Genomic DNA, 22,910 nt, shown 5'->3' with positions numbered 1-22,910 from the left:
TCGAAGTGTTGGTATTTTAGGCATGAGCCACCACACCCAGCTAAATCAGCTATTTAATCAAACTGTGTTTATCCTCTCTCTCTCTAAAGCCCTGCCCTTAACCTTCCCTTCTTTTATCTTTGACCCTTAAACCAAGCTCTACCACCTGATATAACTTGTTTTTATGCTTTCTAGCCTCTCCATTTTTCACCTCTTATAGCATCCTTTTGTGAATAATAAAACCAAATCATAGCATATTTTATGAAACATTATAAGGTACACAGTAGTTGTTAAAGGATGAGTAAGACAGAATTCTTGCTATGTAGGAATTTACAACTTATAGGAGAACTCCTTTATTATCCTTTCAATATCCATGGGAACTCCAGTGATGCCTCTCCTCGTCTACTTCTGATATTAGTACAGTCAGCCTTCCATCTTCATGGGTTCCCCTTTCATAAAATCAACCAACCATGGATTAAAAGTATTTTTTGAAAAGCAAAAATAAAAATAGAATAAAATAATACAAATTTTTAAAAAGTACATTGTAACAATTATTTACATAGCATTTAAATTGTGTTAGGTATCAAAAGTAATCTAGAGATGATTTAAAGCAGGAGAGAAGATGTGTGTAGGCTATTTGTAAATACTGTGCCATTTTATGTAAGAGATTTGAGCATCCATAAATTTTGGTATCCATGGAGAGTCCTGGAACAATTCCCCAGGGTTTTCATGGGACAACTCTAATTTGCGTCTTCTCCTTTTTTCTTGGCCTAGAGAGTAACCAATTTGAATGATCTTTTAAAATAACTAGCTTTTGATTTTGTCTATTAATTTTCTACTTTCCATTTCCCTGATTTCTGCTCTAATTTTTCATTTTCTTTTCTTCTGCTTATTTGGCATTTGGTTTGCTCTTCTTTTTAAGTTTTCTAAAATAGAAGTTTAGATTATTATAGATCTTGGCTGGGCGCGGTGGCTCAAGCCTGTAATCCTGTTATGCCCAGACCGTTTATTCCCCGAAGAAGACCACCAGAGTCCAGAGTCAAAGCTAAGCAGCAAGGATCTTTATTACAGGTTCGAACCTGGAACTCTCCCTCGCTCGTGAAACGAGACGGGCAGGAGAGCTCCCCCACTCAGCTCCGAACAATGTTATATAGTCTAAGAAAAGTGGGCATAGAGTTATTATACAAATCAGATATATGATTGGCTAGTGTTTGAACAAGGCGATTTGGCTAACTATGATTGGTTCCTGCCATTTCTGATATTTTGGTTCAAACTTTGAGGCGGGAGAGCAGGTTTATGGCAGCAAGAGTTTATCTTACTTAAACACGTCTTGTGACCTTGCCTCAGAACTTACAAAATCTCTGGTATGTGCAAAACAAAATCTCTGGTACGTGCAGAAAACCAGGTACTCACAGAACTTACGAAATCTCTGGTATGTGCAAAGATTAGAGAGCAGAACAAGGGTGTAGCGGGTGGGGGGCGGGTACACATCTATCTTTGTGTCCTTTCATTTCTCCCTTCTCATAAGTAACTGGATGTCCAATCTTGGATTTCCAGAGTCTTATAATATAGCCTCACTTTCTGGGTGCAGGAGAGGCTGGTGATGGCTACGGAGGACCATTAGTTGGATGGTATCAAACCTTTCTCTGACAAATTGTAAAATTTTATTTACCACACAGGGGCCTATAGTGAATAGAAGTAGTAAAGACATTAGGGGGCCTAAAAGGGGTGCCAGAAGGGAAAACATTGAAGAGCTCCACCAATTGTTAGCGGCTGTAGTGAATTGTTGCTTTTTCATTTCTAAGCTTAGTTCGTGTAGGCGTTGGACTCTTTCCTCAACTAACCCTGACTCATTTATATAGAAACAGCATTCTTCTTTGAGGAACATACAGGTACCTCCTTTCTCAGCCGTGAGTAAGTCTAAGGCTCTGCGGTTTTGAAGGGTGACCTATGCTAGGGAGGTGAGCTGCCGCTGAAGGGAGGCTAGGGAATAGGCGGAGTCTTCCATAGCAACAGAGAATTGTTGTAACAGCTTGTCGTTTTCTATCATGGAGTGTTGTAGGGCCCCTCCTGCTAACCCCGCTGCGACGACAGAGGTGGTTAAGGATATTCCGGCAATTAGTGGTAGAAAAACTGCTCGTCTATGTCGCGCAGTTTTAGTTGGGGCGGTCCCTGCCCAGCCTATGAACTCTGCCGGGGTTAGCAGTGTCAGTCGGGGAACTAGGGTAACAGGGATACACAACTGTCCGTCAGAGATGCTTTTGGACAGAGTTTTTAACAGAGTCATATTACACCAGAAGAACACACCAGGGGGAGCATATATGGGACTATTAGGGTATGTAGCCAATTGGTTACAGAGGCTGTTGCTAAATGCCGAATAACAATAGGGGTATTTCTCTTGGTATGGGTCACGGTACAGGGCTACATCGGGTATCGTGACTATCGATGAGTTAAAACCTGTATGGTTTGTGGGAGGGGAGGATAGAGGAACAGCCGTTAATGGTGGTCTTCCTAGGGTTGCACACATAAAGCAAGAGGACAGGTCGCCTAAACCAGTGAGGTTGGCGAATGCTAGCCCTTCCCGTAATAAAGTTAGCCAGGAGAAGGGCTGCAAGTCTTGTGATAGCTTGGTTTCTTGCCTGTGGATTTGTGTGTGGATTAAGGGTTGAATCTGGACTAGACTTCTCCACAGATATAAATGGCTACCGGGCCAGGTACTAGTTGATGAGTAATATACTCCCCCATGTTGTGGGGTTGTCCACCGAGAGTCCCATGGGTCTCTAATTATCCAAGTGTAAGTGACGGGAGACTCAGTTTTGTAAAAATACCACCCTTGTCGTTCTCTCCAGTATCGGACAGAGTGCGTCTTACAGTAGCTATATGGGCAACCTGCACTCTGGTGCCACCAATAATTTTTACAATTATATTCAGTTTGATCATATTCAAAACAGATCATGGGTATTGCTGGTTGGGCAATCTGGAACCTAGTGAAATTGAGGTAAACTATAGTATTACACCCTGGGGGGGGCAGTCTGCGCTAGCTAGCAGTTTACCCGCTTGGGGGGTTTCCCCGGGGTGAGTTTTGTTCTCATAGAGCCAGAACCTCCAGACATAGGGATTAGACGGCGCAGCAGTGAGGAGAGTCAGATGCATAAGGCATAAAAGCATAGGTAAGCTAGACATGGTTACGGCTATGGGGATGATGGCGCAGGGTTAGCTTTAAGGGATTGTTCTTAGCTTTGTCTACAGTCCATGTAACCGGTGCTCCAGACGGCTCGAGAAGGTCGGATGTTGGGTCCACTGGTTTGACGTGTGTGTAGTGGATCCACGAAGCGATGCCTTCTACTTTGAGAGCTGTGGGAGTAGTCAGGAGTACTTGCAGTGGTCCTTTCCACCTGGGTTGAAGAGTTTCTTGCCGGTGGCGCTTGACTAGGACCCAGTCTCCCGGCTGGAACGGATGAGGCGTCGGCGGAGGTCCTGCCTCGTACAGTTCTCGTAGTCTGGGCCAAATTTCCTGGTGAATTTTCTGTAAGGCTTGTAAGGAGAACAGGAGCTCAGAGACATTTTCAGTTTCAGGTTTGAGTAAGTCATCTTTTAGACTGGGGACCAGGGTTGGGGGTCTGCCATACATGATTTCATATGGTGTGAGGCCCAGTCTGTAAGGGGTATTTCGGGCCCGGAACAGAGCGTAGGGGAGAAGTACTACCCAATTAGCGCCAGTCTCCATGGTCAATTTAGTTAAGGTCTCCTTCAGAGTCCGATTCATCCTTTCTACCTGTCCTGAGCTTTGGGGCCTATAAGCACAATGTAATTTCCAATTTGCCCCCAGAATGGAAGCCAAATCCTGACTTACCTTAGCAACGAAGGCTGGTCCATTGTCTGACCCTATTTGGACGGGAAAGCCATACCTGGGGAGGATTTCTTCCAAAATTTTCTTTGCTACAACCTGAGCAGTTTCTCTCTTAGTTGGGAACGCTTCTGTCCATCCTGAAAAAGTATCTACAAAGACAAGTAAGTACTGATACCCATATTTTCCAGGCTTTATCTCAGTAAAGTCTATTTCCCAATAGATACCAGGCCTAGTTCCTCTACACCTAATTCCTGCGGTGGTCTGGGTTTGGGGGCAAGCGTTGTTTAGTTGGCAGGCTTTGCAATTTGTTGTGACATCGCTGGCCAGTTCAGCTATGCGCCTGATTCTAAACTTGGCGTGCCTGATTAAGTCCATCATTCGCCGGGCACCCAGGTGGGTTGTCCGGTGGATGTGTTCCAACACCTGCCGTCCTAATTTTTCTGGTAGGATGGTTTGGTCATTTATATCAGTCCACCACCCATTTTTAACCTGTTTTAGGGGAAGCGTGTTCATCCATTCGCGATCCTGTTCGGTATAGTCGGGAAAACATGGCAAATTTCGCGGGCCAGGATCGGGGAGCTGGAGCGCGAGGAGCTGACTGGGAGCTTTTGCTATGCTCCTTGCGGTTTGGTCGGCTAAGAAGTTGCCTCGAGCAATTGGCGTAGTTGGTTTCTGATGCCCAGGGCAATGTACGATAGCCAATTTCTTTGGTTTCCACAAAGCAGTTAATAGAGCTAGGATCTCTTGCTTGTTTTTTATTTCTTTGCCTTCGGCTGTTAATAGTCCCCTTTCTCTGTAGATGGCCCCATGTATGTGCGCAGTAGCGAAAGCATAGCGGCTATCCGTGTATACTGTTAGTTTTTTCTCTGCCCCTAGGGTGAGGGCCTGTGTAAGGGCTATCAGTTCGGCTCTTTGGGCCGATGTCCCTGGAGGCAAGGGTTCCGCCCAGATTACCTCAGTCTCTGACGTTACAGCCGCTCCTGCATACCGCTGGCCTTGGTGGACATAGCTGCTGCCATCAGTGAACCAGGTGAGTTCTGTGTTGGGGAGCGGACGATCTTGCAGGTCCTCCCACACCTCATGCACCTGAGCCAGTATCTCAGTGCACTCATGGGACGGGGCGTCCAAGTCTGGATTTGGCAGCAGTGAAGCAGGGTTTAAAGAGGTTGGGGGCAGAAAAGTTATTCTGAGGGGGTTTAACAGCAGTCCTTGATAGTGGGTGAGCCGGGCGTTACTCATCCATCGGTCCGGCGGCTGCCGGAGGACGCCTTCAATGGCATGCGGGGTTATAACGCGCAACTCTTGCCCCATGATAAGTTTATCAGCGTCTCGGACCATTAGGGCGGTTGCCGCGATTATCCGGAGGCAGGGTGGCCAGCCAGCAGCCACTGAATCTAATTTTTTTGACAAATAGGCAACTGGCCTCTGCCAGGGGCCTAGGTACTGTGTTAACACGGCTTTTGCAACACCCTTACTTTCATCCACGTATAAGTGGAAGGGCTTGGAGACATCAGGGAGCCCCAGCGTGGGGGCTGATAACAAGGCAGTTTTGATTTGCTGAAAGGCCAGCTCAGCCTCTTCCGTCCAATTGAAGGGCTGCCGTTCCTTTGTTGCCTGGTATAGGGGCTTGGCTAACTCAGCAAATCCGGGTATCCATAACCTACAGAACCCTGCCGACCCCAGGAATTCTCTCACTTGCCGTGTTGACTGGGGTCTAGGGATGCGTAGGACTGTTTCCTTTTGGGCTTTGGTTAGCCAGCGTTGCCCCCCTTTTAATAGGTACCCCAGATAAGTTACCTCCGACTTGCAGATCTGAGCCTTTGTTGCTGAGGCTCGGTAGCCTAGCTCCCCCAGAGTCTTCAGGAGGTCCTCAGTCCCTCGAACACAAGTTTCCGGGGACCTGGCCGCTATTAAGAGATCATCAACATATTGCAAAAGAGTTATTTCAGGGTGTTGCCGCCGGTACTCACCCAGATCTTCATGAAGGGCTTCATCGAACAGGGTTGGCGAGTTCTTGAACCCTTGTGGCAGTCTGGTCCATGTTAGCTGACCGTTGATGCCCCTCTCAGGATCCGTCCATTGAAATGCAAAGAGTTCTTGACTTTTGGGAGCCAGAGGAAGGCTGAAGAAAGCGTCTTTTAGATCAAGAACGGTATACCACTGTTTTTTGGGATGTAAGGCACTCAGAAGGGTGTATGGATTGGGCACAGTGGGATGTATGTCCATGACCCTTTTATTAACTTCTCTTAAATCCTGTACTGGCCTGTAGTCCGTACTGTTGGGTTTACGAACAGGTAACAGTGGAGTATTCCAGGATGAGTGGCAAGCCTGTAGGACTCCCTGGTCTAGGAGTCGGCGGATATGGGGCGTAATTCCTTCTCTTGCCTCCGGGGGCATAGGATATTGCCGAACCCGAACCGGGTCCGTCCCTGGCTTAACTTCCACAAATATGGCAGGTTGATGTTTAGCTAGCCCCAAGCCCCCAGTTTCTGCCCACGCTTCAGGGAAACGCTGGAGCCAAGAGTCAATTCCCTGATCGGGGGGCTTTTGCTCTTGATGGAGTCGGTACTCATCTTCTAAGGTGACAGTCAGGATAGATATTGGCCTGTTTTGGGAATCAGTTATCTTGGGCCCTTCTGGCTCAAAGTGGATTTGGGCCCCCATCTTTGTCAGCAAGTCCCTCCCTAGTAGAGGGCAGGGGCTCTCTGGGATGACTAGGAAGGAATGGGAGACTTTTCCCGTTCCTAAGTCTACAGTCCTCTGGGTTGTCTAGGGGTATTTTTTGATGCCTGTGGCCCCGTGGACCCAGGATGTTTTCTTAGACATTTTTCCAATTGGTTTGGTTAGGACTGAGCGTTCCGCCCCAGTATCGACCAAGAAGCGAACTGGGAACCCCTCCACTTGCAAAGTTACCCTGGGTTCGGGGAGGGGGTCTGAACCCCGTCCTCCCTAGTCAGAGTCCTGGGTAACGAGTACGGAGGTAGGGTTAGCTGGTCTCCGTTTCTTTGGGCAGTCTTTAATCCAGTGGCCACGTTCCTTGCAATAAGCACACTGATCTTTTTCTAATCCTTGCCTAGGGCCTTGCTTTTTCTGCTTTCTGTTTTGGCCATTTCCTGCCTGGGGGAAAGCTGCTACTAAGACTTTGGTCATTTCTTTGGTTGCCTTGAACTGTTTTTCTTCTGGAGTATCCCTATTATTATAAACTCGCTGGGCCATCTGAAGGAGGTCCTGAATCTGCTTTCCCTCTAAACCTTCTAATTTCTGGAGTTTTCTTTTAATATCTGGTGTTGCCTGGTTTACAAAGGACATTACTACCGCTGCCTGATTTTCCGGTGCTTCCGGGTCCATAGGGGTAAACTGTCTGAAGGCTTCCATTAATCTCTCTAAATACACAGCGGGGCTTTCTGTCTTACCTTGTAACACAGAATATACTTTAGCCAAATTGGTGGGCTTGCGAGCTGCAGCCCGGAGACCCGCCATTAGAGTCTGGCGATAAATGAGCAGTCGTCCCCTACCTTCTGCCGTGTTGTAGTCCCATCTGGGCCGGGTCAAAGGGAAAGCCGCATTAATGAGGTCAGGATTTGCAGTTGGCTGGCCGTCATCTCCTGGAACCAGTTTTCTGGCCTCAACTTGGATTCTTTCCCGCTCCTCCGTTGTGAACAGGATTCGGAGGAGCTGTTGACAGTCATCCCAGGTCGGCTGGTGAGTAAACATGACACTGTCTAACAACGAGGTTAGATCTTTGGGATTATCTGAGAATCGAGCATTTTGGGACTTCCAATTGTATAAATCACTGGTGGAAAAAGGCCAATACATGAGACGGGAGAGCCCGGTATCATCGAGCGATCCTATTTCTCTGAGAGGCAGGGCTACAGTGGAGTCAGGGAGTCGGGAAGCTTGGTCCCGCTGTACGCGGCCTCGTGTTCGGCCGGCCGGCCCCCCCAGGTTACTTTCGCTCTCGGCTGCTTCCGCTTCTCGGTTTCCCTCTACGGAAGCACCACCCTCGGGGACTGGGTCCTGCGGGATAAGGTGCGGATATGGTGGGGGAAATGTGGGTTCTAATGTTAGGGGGTCCTGGCTGTCCGGCAGCACAGGGGCCGAGGGAGCAGAGGGAGTCTTTTGTCTTGTAGGTCGCGTTACTAGGACTTTGCAGGGCTCAAGGATGAATGGAGTTATCCAGGGTGGTGGGTTTTCCACAAGATCCTGCCACACTGGAATATAAGGAATTTGATCAGGATGTCCTGACTGCCCTGGCAGGAAAATCTTAGTTTTTACCTTAGTAATAATAGAGAGACAGAAAGTTCCTTCGGAGGGCCACCCTACGCCGAAAGAGGGCCACTCCGAACGGCAGAAAGTAACTAGCTTTCCCTTCTTTAGTTCTACGCTTAAGTTATGCCCCCGAGACTTCACATCCTTAAAATTGGTAACAAGGAGTGAGGGCGGCGTGCTCTGGTTGTTGCCCATCTTTGGACTGCTCCTACAAAGAGAAGGGGGGACGAAAATGAGTGTGAAGCAGAGGGGAGTATCCGACAGGTCCGGTCCTGGAAGGGAAAGAAAAGGTTTTATGTTTCGTTTTGGGCTTACACTTAACACTTAACAATAACGGACAGACAGTAATAACGATGAGCATTCGCGAGCGCGTGTCGGACTTCCGACCTGAGTCAGACGGGGCAACCAAGGATGGAGGCCCCCAGATGGGCACTGGGGAACGTCTCCCACCAGTCCCGAGTGGCTGTCTTCTAGCGCGTCCGCCAAGACCGTGCCACTTACAGAACAGACCAATACAGATTACAGATTATGGATTTCGCGAAATTTCAGGGAGACAGACAGAGACAAAGACAGAGACAGTGACAAAGCCGGCTTACCTACAGATTAAGATCCGTTGACTTGGGGGTCTGGTGGGCTTGGGGGAAATCCCGGACGAGCCCCCATTTGTTATGCCCAGACCGTTTATTCCCCGAAGAAGACCACCAGAGTCCAGAGTCAAAGCTAAGCAGCAAGGATCTTTATTACAGGTTCGAACCTGGAACTCTCCCTCGCTCGTGAAACGAGACAGGCAGGAGAGCTCCCCCACTCAGCTCCGAACAATGTTATATAGTCTAAGAAAAGTGGGCATAGAGTTATTATACAAATCAGATATATGATTGGCTAGTGTTTGAACAAGGCGATTTGGCTAACTATGATTGGTTCCTGCCATTTCTGATATTTTGGTTCAAACTTTGAGGCGGGAGAGCAGGTTTATGGCAGCAAGAGTTTATCTTACTTAAACACGTCTTGTGACCTTGCCTCAGAACTTACAAAATCTCTGGTATGTGCAAAACAAAATCTCTGGTACGTGCAGAAAACCAGGTACTCACAGAACTTACGAAATCTCTGGTATGTGCAAAGATTAGAGAGCAGAACAAGGGTGTAGCGGGTGGGGGGCGGGTACACATCTATCTTTGTGTCCTTTCAATCCCAGCACTTTGGGAGGCACTTTGAGACGGGCGGATCACAAGGTCAGGAGATCGAGACCATCCTGGCTAACACGGCGAAACACGGCGAAACCCCGTCTCTACTAAAAACACAAAACATTGGCCGGGCGAGGTGGCGGCGCCTGTGGTCCCAGCTACTCGGGAGGCTGAGGCAGGAGAATGGCGTGAACCCGGGAGGCGGAGCTTGCAGTGAGCTGAGATCTGGCCACTGCACTCCAGCCTGGGCGACAGAGCGAGACTCCATCTCAAAAAAAAAAAAAAAAAAAAAAAAAGATTATTATAGATCTTTCTTCCTTTCTAGTTTATGTATTCAATGCTATAGATTTCCTTCTAAGTACTGTTTTTGCTGCATTATGCAAATTTTAATGAGTTGTATTATCATTTTCATTTAGTTCGAAACATTTTTTAAGTCCTCTTGAGATTATTTTTCTTATCCATATATTGTTTAGGAGAGTGTTTCTTAATCTCCAAGTATTTGGGATTTTCTAGCTATCCTTCTGTTATTATTTTTTCATAAGCAGGAGCTGAGGTCTCTATCTTTCTGTTATTGATTTGTAGTTTAATTACATCATGGTCTGAAAGCAGATGTATGATTTCTATTCTTTTAAATTGTTTAGGTGCATTTTATGGCCTGAAATGTGGTGTATTATGGTGAATGTTCCATGTGAGCTTGAGAAGAATGTGTAAGGTCCTGCTGTTGGATGAAGCAGTCTACAGATATCAATCATATCCAGTTGATTGGCACTGCTACTGAGTTCAGCTTTGTCCTCACTGATTTCCTGCCTGCTGGATCTGTCCATTTCTGATCAAAGAGTGTTGGAGTTTCCAGCTATGATACTGGATTTATCTATTTCTCCTTGCACTTTTATCTGTTTCTGCCTCATTTATTTTTATGCTCTTTTGTTAACCACATACACACTAAGGATGATTAAGTCTTCTTGCACTGTTTACACCTTTATCATTAGTTAATCCCCCTCTTTCACCCTGATAATTTTTCTTGCGGTGAAAAAATATAACAATTTGATAAATTTCTTTATAATAGAAGTGTTATGGGGCAGTCAAGAAGTATAATTTCCTCTGAAAAAGGGATGCACGGGTCAGAACTTATTTTTTATCATTTATCATGTGCCAGGTACTGGGTCTAAGAAACGGGGGCAAGGATTGTTTCTTTAGGCATGACGTGATTGGAGGCTGGATGCATGAAGTTGGTAGCAATAAATAAGAAAAAAAGCTTGTGTCTATATATGCTTTGTGTATCTAGTCTATCTACCTACTTATCTATCTGTCTATCTATCTTGCTGAATCAGTTCAGAATGAGACATTATGATATTTTATTCCTTAATAGTTCAATGTACATCTAAAAATAACTGCTAAGAGCATTATCTGATCTCACAAGACAACTATTACATCTAACAATTAACAGTTCTACTCCGTACTAGTTGTGCTTTATTCTCCCTTTGCCTCCCACCTCCAGATGCATTCTCCACTTTTCTCAGTTTTGCTCTGACCTGTGAAAGGCTGATTTCTGCAGACTGCCATGGGTGGCCAGTTAGGGTCAGCCAACGGGAGGCACCTACAAGACATCAGAGGCCAATGGGGAGCACTGGCAAGAGGTCGGAGGGTGGGAGAGAGGCTGGGATACTCTTTCTCTGCTCTTCCCTGCTGAGTTCCTGGTCTGGTATTGGCTGCAGCTGCCACTGTATCCCTTGTGAAGCCACACTCTGTTCAGCAGCTCCAGCTGTGACTGGACCCTCATAACTGCCCCCATGCCTGCTCCTTCAGGTCTACGAGTGCTTCCCTGCTGCATCCTGAGTGCCTCAGCACCCCCTGTTGATTCCATTAGCTCTGCCCACATCCCTCAATAGTCCCTTCTTTAACTGATTGATGATTAAGTTCTTTTGAGTTTGCCATTGGTTTCCTGCAAGGACCCTGCCTGATATTTGAATATTCCATATTCAAAATTCACCATTAACCCAAAGTGTTTTTAAAGCTTTTTTAAAAACCAAAATCCACTCAAGAATCCCATGTTGAATTGGTTTTGCATGTTTAGTCCCTCAACCTAGCACCTCTTCCTTTTTTCCTTGTCATTAGCTTTTTTTTTTTGAGACCATAACAGTTGTCTTATTCTGTCCCATATTCTGAATGTGTTCAAGTTTCCCTTAATTTGTTCTTCTCTGCTTTGTATTTCCTTTAACTTGAATCTAATCCAGCCTTTAGATTCCATTTCCATTTTAAACATTATCTCTTAAACTGTATTGACAGGTGCTGTCATATAATTTATAAAGCATTATCTCAGAAGTCACACAGCGTCATTAATAGTGGGACAATCAGGTAGTAAGTTACCTAGTGATAATAGCCATATCTCTCTCCACGGTAAAGGGTACTTTTTCCTCCATTTGCTATTAACAAGTAATAGCAAATTACTTGTTATTTTAAGGGTGATACTTTGGTGCTTTTTGAATATCTAGTTCTCTGTTCACTGTTCAACTAACAGTTTTAGCATTCATTATTGATCCTTGTTTGGATTATTTCATAATGTCTTGCAAAAATATTTTCTATTTCCATGATTATTTCTACATTTATTATCTAGCATTCTTTTGTATACAAAAGCTTTAGTTTAATAACAGGAGCTATTTATTTTTCCTGACTACAGGTGTTATGTAAAAGCAGAATAATCCCTAATTTGTCCCCCTTTAATTCCGTACTCTGAAATTAGATAATCAATGTAATGCCATTACTAATATAAACTGTCTACATTGTGTTTCATTAACGAGGTCTCATAATTCTGTGCAATTAAGCTTGGTTATCAGGGAAATTGAATGTTGTATCTTCTCAAACACAATAAATTCAGCTTTGTCTGCATCTTCTTACCTTTTATTATTGCTGCAGAGATGTCTGGACCAGCCTTCATCATCCATACATTACTAGCACTAATAGATACAGACCTCTGGTACTGTGGTAACACAAACCAGATGAACAAAACCCACTATCAATAGCTGATATTTACACCACAATTAGATTGTACATCTCATAAGAGTGCTCAGAAGGCATTCAAAAGGGCCATCATCTCTTTCCTGTGTAAGCTATTAGTGTCACAAATCTTTGATCAGGAGACCCTCAAAGTTTAGTTGTACTGTTACGTTGCTTTCTCATGCTGAAATCAGCCATTGTGCTTCCCTAAGTGCTTCTGTCTGAAAAAAATAATGGATTTTTTCAAGCTCAGTGAGATTTCTGGGTTCTGTTGGATTTTCCTGAGTGATCATGTGGAGGCTGGCCATTTGTTATCCTCAAGTGCACTTTGGACTGTCTCCTTCACTCCCTATATGCAGTCACAGGTATCTGCTACATGTAGTAATAGCCTTTTGCCAAGTTCTCTTTCAAATACTCAGTGCTGGTCAGAGTTCCTAGCCTCATCTGTATGGCTCTGGGCTTTTCTCTGCAGCTGCCACCTCTTAGTAGCTGTTCCTCAATTGCGAACACCACAGCAGAAGGGAGAGAATCAGACAGAAAGAAAAGGCTCGCATGGCCATTAATCGATTAACAAAGTCTTTCTCCAATAAAACTAACAATAATGAGCCGAAATCCCTAACGTATCAGTGATCATCACAAATAAATCTCTCTACTCATTGAGCCAACAGAGAATGAGCTGTATATGCCAAAAACATCTAGGCTGAAGGACGTACAAAACAAAGTTGTGATAAGGTCTGTGTGGCCATTGGCTTATTTGCTCCCAGATCCATTCATTGTCTTTCCCCTGTCTGTTCCATGTTACAGGGGTTATCCTCTGCAAACTACAATTCCCAGTTTATTAATTTTCTATTACTCTATAACAAATTACTGCAAACTCTGCAGCTTAAAGTAACTCCCATTTACTATCTCATAGGTCTATACTTCAGAAATCGGGGTTAATTTGGCCGGTTCTCTGCTTAGAAAGCCCAAGTCAAGGTGTGAGCTGGACTCTTATTTTGAGACTCTGGGGAAGAATGCACTTTGTAGTGCATTCTGGTTGTTGGCAGAATGTCGTTCCTTACAGCTATAGGACTCAGGTTGCTTTTCCTTGCTGGCTGTTGGCAGGAGACTAGGCCTTGCTCCTGGGATCAAGTGATTGACTGGGAGAGGTGGGATGGATTTAGAGGAAGAGCAAGGTGGTTTGAGGAGTGGGCCATGATGAAACTAATTGCTGGGGGCTGTTAGATAATACTCCTCCTCTCAGCTGGGCAGTAAGTCCTTTCTGGTAGGAGTATCTAAGCCAGGGGTTGGTAACTGCATATAGCCTGCTGCCTATTTTGGTACAGCTCCCCAACCTAAAAGTAGATTTTTACATCTTTAATGGTTACATTTTATTTTTATTTATTTATTTATTTTTTGAGATAGGGTCTTACTTTGTTGCCCAGACTGGAATACAATAGCATGATCATGGCTCACTGAAGCCTCAACCTCCTAGGCTGAAGTGATCCTCCTGCCTCAGCCTCCTGAGTAGCTGGTACTATAGGTACAAGCCACTATATCTATATCTATATCTATATCTATCTATATATATATATATATTTTTTTTTTTTAGAGAAAGAGATGGTGTTTCACAATGTTGCTCAGGCTAGTCTCAAACTCCTGAGCTCAAGAAATCCTCCTGCCTCAGCCTCCCAAAGTGCTGGGAATATAGGAGTGAGCTACCATACTCTTAGCACCTACATAATATCTTGATTTTGCTGCTTAGCTCTCACGGGTTGAAATATTTACTATCTGGCCCTTTACAGAGAATAATTCATGGGCCCCTGAATTTTATGCTGGGCATCTTTGTGTTTGCTTAACCCTGGCAGGTCAGAATAGAGGGCATGGTGAGGGGTACTCTGATACTGTCATTGAGGAAGGGAGAAAATGGGAGACACATCAAGTAGAAAAAAACCCAAAACCGAGAAATATGATAGCAGGGCATGCATAAAAAGTGAGACTGTCATTTAAAACTTCCTGGAATGGAGTATAATTTTTTAGGTCTTTGCTAATTTGTTGTAATAAAAATATTCTTGTTTTAATTTGCATATCATTTGGTTACTAATAAAGTTGGAATTGGATCTCTTTTCATATGTTAATTTAAAGGATTGCAAATGACAGCCACAAATAAAATGAACAGATTTCTGAACCAAGGATAGAAACAAAATAGTTAATATCCATATACCAAAAATAATCTACAAAATGGCAAACATTAAGTTTGCAACCAAAAAATGAACAAATGTTTATGCTTTTAAATTTGTTAATATTTGAAAACAGAAACAAATTTTGAAGCGTAGCTTCTGAGTCCAAAACCTCATATTTGAGCATTTTGAAATACCTAGGGTATTCCCTAGTACTTGCTACCAGTTCACTTCTCTAACTGATTTGGCTAAACTAAATAGTTTTATTTCTAAAGAATACTTATGTTATTAAAGAAGCAGAAAAAAAATTTTCCTAAGGAAAAATGGAGTCAAGAATACCAAGTTTTATATTTGTAATAACGATATTTCTCTCAAAGAAATTGCAGGAAAAAAAATTATAACTATTAGTGCACAGCTAGAAAATTGAAATGGCACCAAGAAAAACCTATGTGATTGCAATCAGCTCTTGTTCAAGAGTAAAATCCCCTTTAGTGCCAGAATTGTGATTTTTAAATATCATTCTCCACTAAAAGAGATTCCTTTTGAGAAACAGTTGATTTTAGGTCCACATCAGGACATTTACAAGATGAGTAGACATATTTTCCTGCCAGAAAGCAAGGATATAATCAAACTTTAAAGAGGTCATGTCAAAAGTACACAGGACCTAAACTGAAAAGGCTTCTGCTGGCAAAGTTGTGACAATTCGAGCCAAAAGGAACAATGTAAGTGCTTGAAACATAAATATATAAAATTCAGTAGTTCACGACAATACTCAGGGACCAACTCACTGGTCACCATCTGAGTTGGCTAGGGCACCAACTCTGCTCTCAATTGTTTTTGTGTTTGTTTTGAGATGAAGTCTCCCTCTGTTGCACAGGTTAGAGTGCAGTAGTGTGATCTCAGCTCACTGCAACCTCTGCTTCCTGGGTTCAAGCGATTCTCCTGCCTCAGCCTCCTGAATAGCTGGGATTACAGGTGTGTGCCACCACGCCCAGCTAATTTTGTATTTTTGGTAGAGATGGGGTTTCACCATGTCGGCCAGTCTGGTCTCAAACTCCTGATCTCAAGTGATCCACCTGCCTCGGCCTCCCAAAGTGCTGGGATTACAGGTGGAAGCCACTGTTCCTGGCCTACTCTCAAAATTGATAAAAAAGAAAGAATCAAGATTTTACTTTTCTTTAATAAGCTGCATTTCCATTTATCCAAAGACTTGAGGTCATGTACTTCACAGAATTCTAGCTAACAAGTGCAGAAGAAATGATGGGCTTAGAAAATCATGATCTTTCAATTTCAGTGAGATACTATGGATCTAGGATAATCAATGGTTGACAAATATTATAATGGAGGGATCCAGCTGCCACTTCCTAATGCACTGATCAATTTTAGCATCACTCAAGTTAGATAGGCCTTGACACTGCATTTCAAGATACAATGCCATAGGAACTATAAAGCTCCGCTTACAAAGTATTCGTACTAATCAAATTGAACGTGTTTTGAGCTCTAACAATAAGTTTATAGGAAATATGAGGAATAGAGGAACTACTCTTTAAAACCATCATGAGACAGCAATCAGCCAAATTCAAATATGGAATACTCTGTGGTAGGAAGGTTGGGCCTCTCCAACAAATCAACTGTATTAAAAAACAGCAGAAGGGTATGGAATAAAATACATAGCAGATAGAATAATCAAATGCAATATTTAGGCCATATTTGGATCCTAATTTGAACAAACCAGCTGTAAAAAGCATTTGAGACTATCATAAAATCTTAATATAGTCTCAGGATTACATGAAATGAAAAAACTACTGTACATTTCACTGGGTAGCATCATGCCATGGCGGTTGCGTGGGGAGGAAAAATAGTCTTTATCAGTTAGCAAAGCTCCAGGCAGTCTAAACTTCCCTTAAGGCCAATGAGGACTCTTTAGAACACAAAAGAAATCACGTGGGCTCTAAAACAGGCTGGTTCTATCTGAAGCAGCATTTCTTTCCTTTCATGAAACAGTATCTCATAAGTGACAGGCAAACTGGGGAGTGAAGATCATGATGCAAAAGTTGTGGTGGTGAATATGCGATTTTTGCCAACACATCATTTGAGGTGATCAGGGTAAATTTTCTTACAGGGAGGGAGAAAGTCTAAGAAATACATGAGTACTTTAGGGAAAAACCTGTATATCCATACAGTGAAGACCTTCAATGAGGTAGTGATTCTTTTTTTTTTTTTTTTTTTTTAGACGGAGTCTCGCTCTGCCACCCAGGCTGGAGTGCAGTGGCCGGATCTCAGCTCACTGCAAGCTCCGCCTCCCGGGTTCACGCCATTCTCCTGCCTCAGCCTCCCCAGTAGCTGGGACTACAGGCGCCCGCCACCTCGCCCGGCTAGTTTTTTGTATTTTTTAGTAGAGACGGGGTTTCACCGTGTCAGCCAGGATGGTCTCGATCTCCCGACCTCGTGATCCGCCCGTCTCGGCCTCCCAAAGGGCTGGGGTTACAGGCTTGAGCCACCGCGCCCGGCCGACGAGGTAGTGATTCTTGAAGCCATTAAACCAGCCACTAAGTTTTCTGTTACATCTGGTGAAGCTGTGAGTGCAGCTGAAGACGCTTTGAAGAGACATCCCTCTGTATTGAAACGCTAGATGAGAATTCTAATGTTGATGCCTATGTTCTCCATTGAGAGTTAATGCCCCAAGGACCTACAAGAAGCCTGAGTCCCAGGACATAAGGCTGCAAAGGGCTGTCTTTGATGCTAAAGGCAAATGTTTACAGAGATTCAGCCATGCTAGTATTTCTATTTGTATCATACTCTTGCGTTTTTTACTTCCTAATTCTAACACGAACCCCATTTTTCTCATAAGCCCTATTATTTTAAGTATAGTATATTGCTAACTGAAAAGTGTGACTTTTTTTTTTTTTTTAGGAATGCATATGATGTCATAGCAAAGATAACTGTGTACCAAAGTTAAAATGTTGGTCACTTACTAGAAGCCTAACATTGAACAAACCACTAATCTTCTCTGGACTATCTAGCTTTCTAAAATTTGACAAATGGGAATATCATTTCTCTTAAAGGATTGCTAAAGTTGTATACAAAAAGCACCTAATATGTCATCTAGCACATGGGAGGACTGAATAAATAGTAGCTATTATTATCCAAGGGTAAGTGTTGGTCCTCGACCCGCTGCTGCTGAGCTAGGGAGCTCAACAGCAACCAAGGTGAGCAGTCTGCAGATATTTTGACATGAGCACTCAGTGATTTATCCTGCGCTCTCTTCACCTCCTCTGCCAGACCACATAAACATAACTAGTCTTTCATTGTTCCCTCCCTCTGGTCTGTAGGTTAAACCCCAAATGGAGCCACCCCTGAAACTTCAGCCTGGTTGTTACAGACAAACTGAGCCAAGCTCAGAAAACTGTAAGTTCCTGCTTCGCTCAGTGTTAATGCAGGTTAACACATGGTGTGTTGAGAAGCAGTCCCGGCAGCCGCCCAGAGGCTTTTCCAGACATCCCATTGCTGGTTTGATAAACCAGGGCCTAGCATATCACCTCAGAGGAACTCCTACTTCAGAGTACTGTGACCAGGGCCTCAGGGTCAGTCCTATCACCCCAGTGCCCTCCTCAGTGCTTCTGGCTGCAGAAGCTTGGTCAAAGGGAACCCCAGATGGAATCCTACCCATAGCAGACACTTCCGCTAGTGAAAAGAGATACAAAAGGAACCTGGTGAGAAACTCCTAGAGCCCTTTAGTTCCTCTCCAATGTGGCCACCCATATACATTTAGTCAGACATGAGGAGAGTTTAAAAACACAACACTGAAAGGAAAGTGGAGCCTTGGATCTAACTCTCCTCATGGGAGCTCTCCTGAGGCTCAAGGCAAACTGCTGGGACCCAGGGCTTGGGGCTTCCCTGGTGAGGCTCCTCAGATTCCTACCCTGTCTTTCCTCCCTGGTTGCCTGGGAACTGACCAGCCTGCTTATGGCCACTTTTCCTTTCCACTCACCCTCTTCTGACAAAGGGCACCCCCTAGACTGCATCCAGCACGAGATCCCAAGGAGATTCCTTTACGGCATCATGGCGTGATTCAGAAAAGGGAAATGGAGAAACAGAGAAGCAGGTGAAGAAAGTACGAAAAAGAAAATAAAGGGAGGAATGAGGCTAAAGTCAAAAGAAAGGCCAAGAACTTATTCATGGCTGGGGTGTCACATGTGGTCATCACCATCATATATTTCCTGATTCAAAAATTATCTAAAAGGGCTGGGTGCAGTGGCTCACACCTGTAATCCCACTACTTTGGGAGGCCAAGGCGGGCAGATCACCTGAGTTCCAGAGTTCGAAACCAGCCTGGCCAACATGGTGAAAACCCGTCTCTACTAAAAATACAAAAATTAGGCAGGTGTGGTGGCACATGCCTGTAATTCCAGCTACTCCGGAAGCTGAGGCAGGAGAATCACTTGAACCCAGGAGGCGGAGGTTGCAGTGAGCTAAGATCCAAGATCGCGCCATTGCATTGCAGCCTGGGCAACAAGAGTGAAACTCCATCTCAAAAAAAAAAAAAAAAAAAAAAAATTATCTAAATGTACTCAGGAAAGAATTGAAGGATTATATCCTGAAAGGATTCACTGTTTTGTTGTGGAAATTTGGCCCTTAAGGGCTTTTGTTTCCTGTGAAAATACATGAGCTATAAGAGTAGAAAGTTTACAGACAAAGTAAGAGATCTTCAGAGTTATTTAGGTTTTATTAAGCTTGCCTCACTCCGTATATATTTTTCCAAGGGCAGTCAGTTATCTAGACATGTAATGTTAATAAAATAAAGTGCCATTTGGTGCCATTTGTATTGTCTATGTAGAAGTGACTGTTGCCTACACAAAGCTTTCTTCCCAAACAGTGTAACATTCCCATGGAACGCACTAACAGGCAGACAGATCTTTTCATTGTTCTCAGAAAGTGCTTCCAGACTTGTAAACTCAGAGAGAGTGCCTTGCTTACAAGTAGTCTGAGAACAAGTTCTTACATGTTCTAGAAAGGAAGACTCTGAAAACATAGAAGCAGCCTGTTTTCAAAAAAGGGGGAAGAAAAACAGATGTCCAGTTGATTGGACAAATTAGTCCTAGGTAGAAAAAAGAATGTGAAATGCACAATAACTTGAGGAGTGAAAGGCAGTTGTGAGATGGAGAAGGTAACAATGAATGATGATTACTGTGTATTTACTTTGTGGAAGGAGAATGTAGGAAATGTTAGAGTTGTATCATTTAAAAATTCATTGGTTTTTTACCACTATTCTTGACAAAATAAAACGTCAAAATTCACACAATAGCACAGAAAAATAGATGAAACATAGGCAGAGAGAAGTTGTGAGTGACTCGTTCTATCTTGAATGTCTAGAGGCATCTGGGTGTTTTAAAGATACCTTTACAAAAAAGTAAAACTTAAAGGAACTAACTAGACTCCTTTTTTCAGAAAAAAATAAAGGGGATTGCGTAAAAGATTATTGCTTAGAGATTTGGAAGAATTCCAAGAACATTCATATTCCTAAAATAAAAGCCAGCCCAATTTAAAAGTTTTATGAAGAGCTTAACTGGGGTTGTTTCTAAATTAAATCCAAGAACACTCTCAAGTTGATTTTGTCTATTTAGAATTGCCTAAAATAAAGGAAAAGTGTGAAAAACATATATTAGGAACACTGCCAGACTTTTTTTGCTTCTATCGAAAGGATTATACTGAAGGAAAGAGTCTCTGCTTCTTTATGCATGAAGAATATGTTCTGAAAATAAAGATATCGACTACCCAAGCAAGCTTTAAAATTGCTCTTTTGTGAGATCCCATGGTATGTGGTCTAAGTACAAATACATTAGAGGTGTGTATTAATTATTGATGGCTGCGTTAAAAAATTACCCCCAAATTTAAGAGCTTAAAACAACATTTATTACCTCACACCATTTTGAGGGTCAGTGTCAGGGTCAGGAATCCAGGAGTGGCTTAGTTGGGTGATTCTGCCTTATGAGATTATCATCAAGCTGTCACCTAGGGCTGAAGCCTTCTGAGGCTTGACTGGGGCTGGAGAATCTGCTCCCAAGCTTATTCACATGGTTGACAACAGGTCTCAGGTCCTCATCACCTGAGATTCTCATTGCATGATTGTTGGCTTCCCTTTGAGTGAGTGATGACAGATGGTAGCCACAATGTCTTTTATAACCTAATATCGGAAGTGACATATCATTACTTCTGCCATATTCTGTCACACAGATAAATTCTAGTACGTTGTGGGAGGGGAATTTTACAAGGGTATGAATACCAGGAGGAGACAATCTTGGGGGCTGGCTACCCTAGTCTGCTTTCTAGGCTCAAATGAATCAAGTCCCTCCAACATACAAAACACATCCACTCCATCCCAACACTTCTAAAATTCTTGTCTCATTACAGCATCAACTCAAAGTCTATAGTCTTGTCATTTAAATCAGGACCAGGTACACAGAGGTTCATTAGGTATAATTTCTTAACTCTAGTTCCTTGGGTATAGTTCCTCTCAATCTGAAACTAACACGCACACACATAGAGACACACACACACACACACACACACACACCCCAAACACACAATGGTGGAACAGGAATAAACACTATGCATTAATATTCAAAAAGGGAAGGTACTGGACATACTACTATGTCCCCATAGCAGCTCTGAAATCCAGCCAGGCAAATGTTGGAAGCGCCTTAGGATTTAGTCCTATTTCTACGCATGAGTTATTCTCTGAGGCTCTTAGCTTCCCCTTCTGAGTCATCCTTTTTTTTAAAGAGACAGAGTCTTCCTATGTTGCCCAGGCTGATTCAAACTCCTGGGCTCAAGTGGTCTTCCCACCTTGTCCTCCCAAAGTGCTGGGGTTACAGGAGTGAGTCACCATGCTTGGCTATTCTTTCTTTTTCATGCAAGTTAGTACATGTATGCAGCTGAAATTTTTTCTTAACCTGCAATGAAACAGGGGCAAAGTGAGTACAAAAGCCTTTTTTCATTTTATACTGTCTCTGTCCCTTGAGTTCTAGTTGGCATGTTTCTACTAATATAATTCTTTTTAAAAATTTGTGAATCTTCTACGAATTTTTAGGGGTACATTCCATTAGACAAAAGTCACACCCAAAAATCTCTTTGAGATAATCCCTTTCCCACCTTGTGATTCTGCTGAAAAACTATGCTCTTAAGCTTCTTAGGAGCCCTGTTTTTGAAAGAATCTATGAGTCATAGCCTTAAAAACTTTAGAGGGCCTTTGTGTGACTAAACTTGTACTCTGAGGATCCACTTTTGATCTTCCTGAGGTCATAACAAAGGATTTATAGTCACACCTCAGCTTCATCTTTGGATTCTGTTTCCATGATGGTGCCCAGGATTTGACCTCTGTCCTTCAGCCATTTCTTAATTTCAGCATTTTTCACCATCTGTAAAAGCTGAGAGTCTTTATGTCTTTATGAATAGCAAATTAGATCACCCAGTTTACCAGGTACATTTCCACCACATACATTACTGCAGACAACAATATTACTAAGATTTATGCCACTCCATAGTAAGGATTCCCTGTCCTGTTTTCAACAAGATTTTTCTCACTTTCTTTTAAACCTCCACCAGCAGCCTGGTCAAAGTCCAAATTTTTTCCAATGTTTTGTTCAAGACTCTTGAGACTTTTACTACTATGCTTCTTCAATTCTTTCCAGCTACCTTCACTGTCTAGTTTCCTAGCTGTGCCTACATTTTAAGTATTTATTATGGTAGCACCTTACTTCTAGGTATTAAAAAATATATTAGGATAACAAATTATCCCAAAACTTGGTAGCTAAAAGAAACAAACTTTTTTTTCATCTCATACAGTTTTTGAGGACCAGGAAGAGGTTAGCTGAGTTGTTCGAGCTGAGGGTCTCTCACGAGGTTGCTGTTAAGCTGTCAGCCAGGGCTGCAGTCTTCTAAAGGCTTGACTGGAGCTGCAGGTTTCACTTCCAGTGTCACTCACAAGGCTACTGTCACTTGGGCCTCTCCATAGGACTGCTCATTACATGCCAGTGGGCTGCCCCCAGAATGAGTGATCTATGAGAGACAGAGAGACCTAATGTCTAATGACATATTGCATTGATCACACAAACTAACTCTGGAACCACAAGGGAGGGTGGGAGTACCTGAATTGGGATTATTAGGGGGTAATTGTGGAGGCTATCACAGAGCATAATTTTTAAAAGAACTCCTTTTCTCTCCCTTGCCAGAACCAATTGAAAAGTAGATGCAATGCAAGGATCAAGCAAAGAGATGAAAGTATTAACTTTATTATTGATAGAAGCTAAATTGGAGGAGGTGGCTTAGACATGTGGCTACAATGAGCTTTAATACTTGGCCTCCAAATTAGACTTACCTACCCAGTTACAGAAAGAACAGGACTTCTCACTTATCAGATTAGCCTATAGAGCAAAACCAAAAGCACCTCTTGTGTGTTCTTTTTTCTGTATTTTTGTG

The 22,910-nt window shown here is 43.3% G+C and overlaps 1 long non-coding RNA gene across 1 annotated transcript; it reads right to left on the bottom strand.

The window, feature by feature from the left end:
- Window positions 1–326: 326 nt before the first annotated feature.
- LOC144341229 (uncharacterized) lies at window positions 327–22,490 on the bottom strand. Its single transcript, XR_013418104.1, has 4 exons — window positions 22,276–22,490; window positions 20,351–20,616; window positions 15,605–15,671; window positions 327–414 (listed from the first exon to the last, which is right to left on the bottom strand). It is a non-coding gene; the product is annotated as an uncharacterized LOC144341229 (long non-coding RNA).
- Between the last annotated feature and the right edge of the window lie 420 nt (window positions 22,491–22,910).

Source organism: Macaca mulatta, chromosome 6 (genome assembly GCF_049350105.2).
Source record: "Macaca mulatta isolate MMU2019108-1 chromosome 6, T2T-MMU8v2.0, whole genome shotgun sequence".
NCBI lineage: Eukaryota > Metazoa > Chordata > Mammalia > Primates > Cercopithecidae > Macaca > Macaca mulatta.
This window is presented reverse-complemented; position numbering and strand designations above follow the sequence as displayed.